Here is a 12,106-nt window from a genome sequence, read left to right on the forward strand (position 1 = left end):
ACTTGCCGCAGAGCAGCCAATGAGCGAGCGAGCCATCTCGCCTATGGCTGTGTACTGCTGCAAATGCGCTTTACAAAAATTCAAAATTAAGGATAATTTTTTGCTTCAGTATTTCGTGAAAAGAGACTTTTCCCGTAGCGTCTTAGCTAAGACGCAGTACTCGTTCCCTCTTCTAGAGAGAACCGAGGTTACGTTAGTAACCGAGTACGTTTTCCATCTTTCTAATCACATTTGGGAAGTCTTGTCAAGCAAAATGCTTTTTATGACTTACTTGATTTGCATAAACACACCTTTTCCTTAGAAAAAGTGCTGTGCAATGCAAATCTCCCAAATACTGATGGATATTTTCTGCTAAAACACAGAAAACTGTTCTGCAGTTATGACCCAGTGTTCTTTCCTAAATGCTGGCGTGTAAATTCGAACACCAGCAGGGCGGCGCCTACGTGCACAATGAGGGAGCGGGTGACTGAGGAATCTCCACACACACACGTCCACCAGCTGCAGCAGGTTTGAAGGAATGCCTTCTCTTTCATTAATGTTCAGAGACAAACAGACACAAGCACCAGAGTCATGCTAACAATTTGGCTAATCTGATTATTCTACTAACAAAAAGAATACAGCAGTAACATTTGACCATGTTTAAAAGCCGGCACTTGTTTCAACAGAAATATGGAACACTTTAACCATGAAAATTTAGAATACAACTCTGTGGACAAGATGAGTCAACAGTATTTTTGGTTCCATTTTCATTTTCCTGGAAGAAAAATATTAACATTTAGAATTACTCTAGCATAAAATAAAAATTTCCTGTAAGAACAGGACTGTATATTTGAATATGTATATATAAAAGCATTTTGTTTACTTTTAACATATTTACACTAGCATATGGATGACCAAAAAAAGCTTAAAAATGGCTAAACATTTAATATTATTAAAACAATTCTAATATTATATAATTTGTTTATTTATATACAATTATTATTAAAAATTATTACACATATATATACACATTTTAATGGGCTCTAAAATGGATTCTGTACATAAAAAAGGCAGAAAATGTTACAAAAATGTTAAATAAGTCTAACTATCACTCATCCTGGAAGAGACAGACTAATACATCTACTAAAACTTACTTTTGTTAACTGTTATACGTACACTAGTATATAGCTGACATAGTTCAAATTAAAAAACAAAATAAATTCAAGTAAAAATAAAATAAAACAGTGCTGGAAAGTACAGGGTCTTAAAATATATTCTGTAAAAATGCAGAAAATGTGGAAGTCAGTAGTGCTGTTTAGGCCTGCTGCTCGGTGCAGGGGTGCAGACTAAACTAATAAACCAAACTTTTAAATAATAAGTCTGGTTTAAACTGCTGCTCAATAGCTTTGAATCAGTGGGATAATCAGGCATAATAATGCAGTGATTCACACACCTGCTGCGAACAAAACATCAGGTGGCTTTACTGCCTCGAAGTCAAATGACTCAGCAAGAACAATGATGTAAACTACACAGACACACACACACACGCTTTCAAACACACCTTAATTGTGATTTATATACTGAATCAGTGCTGTTTCATAACAAACTGTATGACAAGTTGATTATGAACACAACATGGTCAACAAAACAGCTCTCCTTGAGAAAGCTAATGTTAAATTTAGCTTTTTTTATAACGTAATAAAAAAGAAACCATTTCAAAGTAGCTCGGCATTAAATATTCAAGTATTCACTGCATCAACAGCTACTGCAAAATGTGAGATTCTGCTCCTTTATTGCTCGCTTGTGATGATCACTGCAAAAGCATCAATGATCTTAGACTGACTAATGGTTGATGCTTGCTATATTGTGCAAAACAAAAGAAAAATCAAACAATCAAATCAAATAACATAGAAGCTGCTACATCACTGCTCTCAGACTGAATGATGGTTGATAGTTGTAGGTGTAAATTGTGCATTATGTTGGGAGGTTTTGCTGATGAGCGCTCAGCATGTCAGGACATGCACATCTCTATCCTCCAGCAGTATTCTGAGGTGAGGAAATCTCACGGGGAGAGACACACCAATTAACCTCATATCGTTAAACTGCACTGCCAACCTCCACTGAGAAGCTTCTATTTTCACATCCCTTCACAAAGACTATCCCTATGCCCTTCAAAACAAGTCATCAAATCAAAGACCACTTGTTTGTGTGCTGTTCTAGTGTTCATTGCATTAACAAAAACTATGATGACAAATGTTCGTTGACAAGCTTTTTCCCCCTGACTAAGATGAGATGACAATTAGGTCAATAAACAAAAACTAAGGCTATATCAACATACAATTTAATTCACAAAATAAAACGAGACAAAAAATGCATGAAAAATGTAAACTTTACTAAAACTACTTGATCAACTGGCCGCTAGAGGGCTGGCTCCTAAAGAGAGTCACTCCCATAGACCTCCACGTTAAAATGGCAAACTTTACAGCAGAATAAAATGTGTTTACAGCCTGGTACAAAAAGTGGTTTTGGTCTATATAGCTAATTTTCCCTTCATTACAAATGTGCGGGGAGTGAATTTTTTTTTTTTTTTTTTTTTTGTAACTCATCTGATTAAATTATTTTAAGCCCGAAAGCTCTACATAATTAAGGGTGTGGCCACTTGAGTGACAGGTGGTTTACCACTACTGTCACCATCGTCGAACTAGGTGGGCATGGTTCCGCCTCTTTGCCCTTAAAAAAAAAAAACAGAACAAAAAAATAACAAAAACCAGAAGAAAAACCAATCCAGGATTATTGTAGTAAAATAGGGCTGAGGTTACTTGAAGTAAAATAAACATTATCAGAAATAAAGATTTTAAATTCAGCTAGTTACCAAAGCAACACTTGTCATTTACATTTTTAAGGGCAGTCATGGCCTAATGGTTAGAGAGTCAGACTTGTTGTAACCCAGGTTGTGGGTTCGAGTCTCATGTCCGGCAGGAATTGCTGGTGGGGGGAGTGAATGTACAGCACTCTCTTCCACCTTTAATACCACTACAGGTGGATTTCTGCTGTTGTCACCACTGTCGAGCTCGGTGGGCGTGGTTTCAGCAACCAGGTTACACATCTTTGCCCTTAAAAAAAAAAAAAAAAAAAAGCAATCCAGGTTTATTGTAGTAGCTAAGGTTAATTGAATTAAAATAAATGTTATTGAAAAATGAATAATTATTGGCTGCCCACTTCTCCAGGTGTGTGTTTGTGTGTGTGTTCACTACATTTACATTTTGGTTTAACCTAGTAGTAGTAGGAGGCTTTTCTCAGCAAAAGTGTGATCCTGTAAACTCTGGCTGTTGGATGTTTGCTCCAAGCCTATTACCTAGCATCCATCTCTCTTCTTCAGCTGCAGGAAATCTGACAACTCAGCCGGCTTCACCTGGAAAATGAAAGCATATAATGTGAAATTTCTGACCGGCTTCATTAATCTTGACAGATTCAATCAATGTACTGCTCATATTCTATATCTCGCTCCACAAAACCGGGCTAGAGCTTTTGACGGTTCTGTGTAGTGTGTATATGGCTGATTTAATGCACGATTATGATAAAAAACATCTCTAGGCTTGTTTCAGCCCACACTCAGGATATATGAGTATGAGTATTCCAAGTATTCCAAATGGAATTGCAATCTGTTTGTTTATGCAACATGAATTTATGAAGTCAGTTTGTGGGAAGAGTTGGCAAACAATGTATAGCACTGAAACTTGTATGAAGGAAGTCACTATTTTTTGCAATTCTGATTGGTGTCAGATCAGTCAGATTTTAAGCAACAGATATATTCGTTAGGTCATAAATGCACACACACCTCCAGCATCGGCAGCCACAATTCTGAAGACACACTAAGGGCCTGGAACTGTTTGTCATTAACATGTCGCCGACTTTCCAGAACCAGAGCTTTGGGCCCAAAGATCTCACACAGAGATCTGGAACAGACACACAAACACTTGTAGTTAACAGTAACATATATTAAATTCATATAAAAATGGATGCCTTAAATTGATAAAAAGTGACAGCCAAGACATTCATATGCTGTTCTTTTCAACTTTCCATTCAGCAAAGAATCATGGTTTCCACAAAAATTTTAAGCAGCACAACTGTTTTCAACTTTGATCAGAAGAAATGTTTCATAAGCAGCAAATGAGCACATTAGAATGATTTCTGAAGTTATCATCATGTAAAATTAAAGTAAAGGCTGCTGAAAATTCAGCTTTTCAATCACAGGAATAAATTACATTATAAAATATTTAAATTGCAACAATATTTACCGTATTTTTGATCACACACACACACACACACACACACACACACACACACACACACACTAAATAAAAAAATAAGACCAAACTTAAATTAGATCACAGATTGATACACCGTAAAATCCATCTCAGAAAGGAGAATGAAGGCCATCACAGGATGTGTTCTTGTGTTGAAAATCAGTGGATGGAGCACAATGCAACTGAACAAAAGTGCAAAGATAGGCAAGTCCAGCACATGTACATGGAACAACAATAAAAGCGACTGTGATAAAACGGCCAATCATTTTTATTGAAAGGGATAATAACAGTAACAATACTACTATTGCTACTATGTTAAAAATAGGAATTTATTAATATGACTTCCAATAATAATAATATATGTGCATTTTAATGTTATTTCATTTTTGTGGCATTCAATGAAAGCCAACAATTCATTTTGTTTATAATTTGATTATGGTTTATTGATCATAAAACAGCTTGACTGATAACTCCCTTCAACTATATAATACTACAATACTACTAGTCCTTTGTCTTACCACCCATATTAGTGGGTTTGTCAATGAGAGATGCGACCACCAGAAGTAGGTTGCTGGTGAGTTTGCCCAGGCGTGCTGCTCTCTGCTGGGCAATGAGCTCAGGCTCCTGCTCCTGGAAACTCAGCTTCCACTGGGTGATTTTCAACTGAACTTCTGCCCAGTGTTCTTCCTGCTCCAAATCACCTGTCAGACATAAAACTTTTGTGTTTGCTTAAATTTCAAATATTGTATTGCTCTCTCTCTTCTCTTAACAAACTGAACATGAGAACTGACAAGACAGAGAAGATGGTCTTGTTCAGCCCCATCTCACCAATGTTTATGGAAACAAGGAGAACAACTAGATTTTTTCACAGTTTCCCACTGTGATGTGGTTCCAGTGCTCTGCTGCCCTCATGTGGTGATTACCTTTGTCCTGCTGGATCCAATCATCAGCAAGGCACCAAAACTCTCAAATGTCTATAGTGGAAGCCAATCATTTTCCACAGGTTCTGGATCTGAGACGGGTTCTGGTGGAGGGCCAGGATCAGGGTCCACTCTATCAGATACTTGAAAGATGCTTGGATGCTGCAGAACCCAGCCTGACACACGTGACTCAACACCCACTCTGACACAAACACCTGTGACATAATGTCAAAATAGACTTCTGAACTCGACATTGTGTACATAGAAAAGTGCATTTACCATAAATGCAGGGACAAACTGTATTACTATTTCTATTTCTATTTAAATTAATTCTAATGATTTAATCTATTTCAATATATTTAATAATTCATTAAATAAATGCATCATATTATATTTTACCAACAATGACATTTTAACAACCAATATTTATCTTATTAAGACTAAGAACCATAAAGCTCAAACATCACTGCTGGTGAGAACATGCAATAATAATAATTTATTATTATTATTATTATTATTATTATTAAATATTTTTTAATGGAGCTTTGGTGTACCAACTGTTTCCCTTTTGTGATTGGTTTTTGTGGTTGAACAGGCATATAGGGCTTTTTGCCTCCTGGAGGTTCATAGTTTTTATTGATGCTTTGTTGAATAGGCAATATTTTGGCTGTGTCAAGTAGCAAGATTTGTATTTAGGTTTTGTATATGTAACATTCTATCACAACTAGTAAAAACATAAATCATTTAACATTTAGAAGTAAAAACATTTTAGCAGCACAAATATAACAACCACTGTAAAGTCATATTAGATCACATAAAATGTTTATTTAATTATTATTAATTATTTATTAATAATATTAATTATTATTATTGTTTGCCTTTTTATGGCATGTCTTACAATGCAGGCCCCTGCATCCAACAGATGATCTAAATTTTTCCTTTCTCTTTGGAGTGTTACAAGCTCTTGGTGCATGAAGAAGATCTGTTAAGATGCAAAGAGTAAAGTCTCAAATCCAAAGAGATGCTCTTTATCAAAGTTAAGACTCTGCCACACCGACCAAAACAGCTCATTCAAACGAGCCCCCACATGCAACGATGTGGAATTAAATATTTGCGTGATGCCGCCCAAATGTTCATACAAAGAAAGAAGGTGTGGTTTCGTAACCGCAGTTAGTGTTGAAGCAGCCATGTCAGGGAGATGCTGTGTGTAACTGGGCGAATGCAAAAGCACTTTATTTGGCCTTCTGAAAGTAGATGCATTTAGGAATCTTTAAGATTAATTACAACAGAACAGCAACGCATTTTATGGATGAGTGTTTCTTGAACTTAGGAGAGGGGATAATTCTGACTTTGCTACGACAACCTGGTGCTTCTGAATCAGCTACTGTAAGTATGTTTTTCTATTAGTTTAAGTATTTGCTATTGAATATTCACATTTTTTACATTTATACAGAATTTTGCGCATCGCATATGTGTGTGTGAGATAGGCAGGGCATAGAGGACCTACAATAATGTACAGTATTTGAAAAATAATGTGTTTTTTGAACATTAAAGCATGTCAACATATTCTGTTACACCAAATGGTGTTTTAAAAAAGCATCATATGACCACTTTAATATAACTACCTCTATAAAATAGTCATATTAGATTCATGTTTATTTATTTAATTATTATTTACTACTAATAATAATTATTATTGTTATTTGTTTACAATTTTGGCCTGTTACACAGATTCAAATCTAGGGATATTCCGGTATCAAATTTTCCTGTTGCGGTTAATTGCTAATAGTATACAGTATTATCACGGTATTGAAATTTTGTTTCAAAAAAGTATTCATAACACTGTAGAACAGGTTAAATGACTTTTTTCTTATAACAAAAATAACTGAACATTTAAATACAATACAGCAATACAGAAAAATATATAAAGTTAAAAGTTTTAAAGTGCAAAAGAACTATAAAGAAAATCGGTATCACTTTACAATAAGACCTCATTAGTTAACCATTAACATTCACAATGAGCAATAGCTACATTTGCTACAGAAGTTATTAATCTTTGTTAAAAAAATACAAGTCTTAGTTCATGTTTGCTCATTAACACAGCTGCAACTTTCAATTTTAACAGTGTGTTATTAAATATTGGAATACCTAAGATTAATGAATGTTCAAAATATTTTAAAAATTGGCAGTTTATGTTAACTAATGAGTTAACTAATGTTAACTAATGAAGCCCTAAGTACTGGGTCAATATAAATATGTCTATAAAATAGTCATATTAGATTAATGTTTATGTAATAATTATTCATTATTTATACATAATAATTATTAGTGGTGGGTATAGATTATTTTTATTACTGTAATCTTGGAATTAATCTAGATTAAAATGGCTCATTTGAATTCTGCCGAAGGCATTCAGAATGTGTTTGCTACCCAAAAAAAATAATGACTAAAAGTAACGTTAAGTCTTTTAGAACGGGTTTCTCAAGACAGGTGGTGCATTAGACCAGGGTCTCATCTCCTGTTTCCAAAATGCATCACAAACTGCTTGAGAAAGCTGTAAACTAATTCCACCTTGCACAAGGTGCAAACAACCTTACGCCTGTTTCACACATACTCCGTCTGCAGTGCATATGTGTTTCGTATTTTTTTTTATGCACCCATGTTAACGGATTCCAGCGTTCACGCGTTTGCGGTCTGTCAGTGCGTTCCAGGAGCGTTGCGTCTGCAGCAGTGCAGCGATCATTTATGTACCGAGTAGCGGACTGCAAACGCGTCCTGTGTGAAAGCACAATGAGTATGAGTCCATGCTGCTTCAGCACCACATACGAAATGCACACGGACTGCATACGCACTGCAGACGGAGTAACGTTATGTGTGAAACAGGCATGCGTCTTGTCGAGGTTTTCATTTTTAAAGCTTCTTTAAAAAAAAAAATTCCCTAAAGCAAACCCGGGAGCATCTTAGCTGCATCCATGTTAGCACGTCACGTTTGATGTGGTAATTTCACAGTAGGCATACACACAGGTTTATAGACTTGTTCTCGCCCCCTACAGATTCGGCTAGGTATACATCCGTGCTAAAATATCAAGGTGAAAGTCATCATAGCTCGCCTAGTATAGACCCAGCTCTTAACCCAACTTTGAGAATAAATTAACGGCGATATTTTTTTTAATTGCCCGATAAGAGTCTCGCGTTAACGCAGCACGTTAATGCCGATAACGTCCCACCACTAATAATTATTCATTTCCATCATTGCACGTTTTACAATTTAGGCCTGTTACACATCCAACATATTCAAATCAGTACCATTCAGTGGAAACAAGTTAATATAACTACCTCTTTGTAGGGATGTAATCACACAGTGTTTATTTAAAAGCATAATTCAGAAGCAACACAGTCATCTGACAATATCAGAATTTCAAACGGACCAAAAACCCTGAAATCAAAGCATCTCTAGTAGTAAAGTGGATTAATATGCATGCATGTGTCTAACCGGTCTGAGTTTATGCAGTAACAGTAGCAGCGTCTGCCACGCACGGTTCTTCACTTTGTGCCGGATGGAGTTGCTATAGTAACGCACTTTGGATTTCGAAATCTTGACATCCTAAGGGATAGGAAAAGAGACAAAGGAGGGAACTTCAATCTAAAACACATGCAAAAACCATGAGATGGGACATTCAAAACAAAATCAATTTCAAACACGCTCATTGTTTTCAGGAAGTGCTTTCGTTAAGAATTAAACACCCAGTTTCCAGTAAGAGCTGTAGTTAAGAATTGAACACAAACCATCCTCAGTAGGCGGCGCACGAGCTCTTCCATCAGATGCTGGTGGAGCTGATTAGATGGATTCAAGCGGCAGAGGAAGGCCAGGAAACTAATCATCCCTGTTATCACTAGAAACAAGATTCCAAATAATACATGTATTTGAACACGCTGTGAGTAAAACATATTCTGATTCAAGTAGTTTTGTAGCACAAAAATAGTCCATTTGCAAAAGTCCACTATGCTTAGTCAATAGCTATGTTTCCATCCACATATTTTTACACGCATTTTGGGAAATCGCATAAAAAAGGCTGGATAGAAATGCCAAGATGCGCATAAATTATATTATTATTATTATATTTTTAATAACCCTGTTTAGGAAAGGGACATCATAACTTTCAAAAAATATAATTTGCATCTTAATTTTGCAATGAAAATGTATTTAACAGTAATATATATTTCCATGACAGGGTGAACATAATGTGTGGTAGGATCTCAGCTAATATGTGTCTATAGTACTTGACTGTCTACTATTTATTTTATCTTTCAGGCGTTTTCCCTGACCTCTTGTGTGCAGGCTGTGATTCTAGGGTTCAGTTCCTCCATGAGCTGCAGAAGGCTCTGGTGTAAAGCTAAGCTCACAAATCCCTGCAGTGTGGACCAGAAGTCCTGAGGGTTTGTGCTCAGAGCCTGAACCACCTTCCATGAGGCACTTATGGCCTCAGTGCACAGAGATTCATCACTCTGCACCATCTGGTGGAGAAAATAGACCCTACAACTAAACACAAGCTCACGTCACACACACACACACACACACACACATATATATATACAGTACAGACCAAAAGTTTGGACACACCTTCTCATTTAAAGAGTTTTGTTTATTTTCATGACTATGAAAATTGTAGATTCACACTGAAGACATCAAAACTATGAATTAACACATGTGGAATTATATATGGAATTATATAAATAACAAAAAAAATGTGAAACAACTGAAAATATGTCATATTCTAGGTTCTTCAAAGTAGCCACCTTTTGCTTTGATTACTGCTTTGCACACTCTTGGCATTCTCTTGATGAGCTTCAAGAGGTAGTCACCTGAAATGGTCGTCCAACAGTCTTGAAGGAGTTCCCCGAGAGATGCTTAGCACTTGTTGGCCCTTTTGCCATCTGTCTGCGGTCCAGCTCACCCCTAAACCATCTCGATTGGGTTCAGGTCCGGTGACTGTGGAGGCCAGGTCATCTGGCGCAGCACCCCATCACTCTCCTTCTTGGTCAAATAGCACTTGATGCCTTCAGTGTGACTCTACAATTTTCATAGTCATGAAAATAAAGAAAACTCTTTGAATGAGAAGGTGTGTCCAAACTTTTGGTCTGTACTGTATATATATATATATAAATCCAGCACCGGCAGAACAAGAGGACCTGGCAGTAACACCAGAGCATCCACAGCAGCCCTCAGCACCTCAGCACCTCAGGACCTCAGGAGCTTCAGCAGCCTGAAGGGTCCCAGCTGACTTCTGCAGGAAACTCAGACACGTCCACTGATCTCGAATAAACTGGCCCACAATTCACCCCAAGTCCTTCAGAATGAGACTGTCCACTGAATCACTGGAATAAACACATATAACTCAGAAATCAATATGAAAGGAAAACTTATTTTGAACAAATATATAGATTTTAAATTCCAAGACAATTAATTACAGCAACCAGTTGTTTTTTTAAGAGCTCGAACAGACCTGACTGTCACAGTTGTGGGCTTCAGTAAGGTACGGTTGGGATGCTGAGATGATGAAGGTGATGAAGGGTAGAAGTAGTTGGTCAGTGAGTGACCATTTCTTTTTTTTTTTACTATTATTTCATATGACTGGCTTTACAGTGGTAGCTACCACATCTGTCAGGCAGAGAGCAGCATGGAGCAGAAATCACTGTGAAGCTTCTCTCAGAAGAACCTGCTTAGTGATGATCTTAGTGCAGCGTAGAGCTTCTCTGAGAACAAAAACATGAGCAGATTATGTGTATTACGAAAACATTTATTATTGCAACAAATAACAAATGCACTCTCACCAAGTGACTTATCGTTACAGATGCCAGCTTTATAAAATCAGTTTGCGTCACAGGCTGCTTTTTTAAACAGCACTGAAGGAGCTCAAATGTATGCTGGACACTTTTTGGCTGCTTTTCTTTCACTATTTGATTCAACTAATATAAAACAAATTACATGTATTTCCTTTTTTCAATTTATATTTGTCACTGCAGAAGTATTTAGTAAGGATAATGCAAAACAAAATGATGTAAAAGACTATATGCTTTATTATAGATAAGTGAGTATCTCTTCTTTAATTTGCTATTAATACTCACTACATTTCTCCAAATGTGGGATCATTTGAATCAGCTATTAGTTTGTACCTGAATGCATGAAGTCCATCAGATCCTAGTAAAGGACAGGGGGACCGACAGGACAGGGCCTGGGACAGAAAGAGCAGTGGGACTGCGCACCAGTGCCATGATCCTATCTGCTGAATGAGCTGCAGCAACACTGAACCTGATCGCAACAACAAAAACAACAGTATGAATTCTGCTGTGAAACGACACATTACAGACCAGTATAGCAGTGTACCAGTATCTTTATAACAGTATAGCAGACAACTTTTCATTCATTCATAGAAATATCAGTTGTCTGTGCGTTGTTAGATAGTTTGCAATTCTAAAAGAAATTTCTCGGTTTTGTGAATCTGAAACAAAAGGAACATGACTTACCTTCTCAGCTGCATCATGATTCTGACAAGTACTACAAAGAGTCCACAGACAGCACTGAGCAGATCTTTACCTCCATCATCTGCACTGGAAATCGTTTGCATTAGCAGCATGCATTGATTCCATATCACTAACTGCACTTTACAAATAAAGCGCTCTTCTTGTGATTTATTAGAAAGCACTTAGATCAAAACACTTAGAGCTTAGCTCTTATCTATATGTCGTGGTGTGTTGTGCTTGACCAGTACAAAGTATTGAACAAATTCTCAGGAATGGGACAGTGGGACAAAAGGATGTGTATCAAAAAATTAGACATTTCCTGACTAGCCCTTTTAAGTTAAAAACATCCACAGCTTTAAAATAGCTAAAAATTTTGTT

General features: G+C 36.7%; 1 pseudogene; it reads right to left on the minus strand.

The window, feature by feature from the left end:
• Window positions 1-377: 377 nt before the first annotated feature.
• Window positions 378-11,748, minus strand: LOC132157563 (probable methyltransferase TARBP1; annotated as a pseudogene).
• Window positions 11,749-12,106: the final 358 nt, after the last annotated feature.

This window comes from Carassius carassius, chromosome 14 (assembly GCF_963082965.1).
Source record: "Carassius carassius chromosome 14, fCarCar2.1, whole genome shotgun sequence".
Classification (NCBI taxonomy): Eukaryota; Metazoa; Chordata; class Actinopteri; order Cypriniformes; family Cyprinidae; genus Carassius; species Carassius carassius.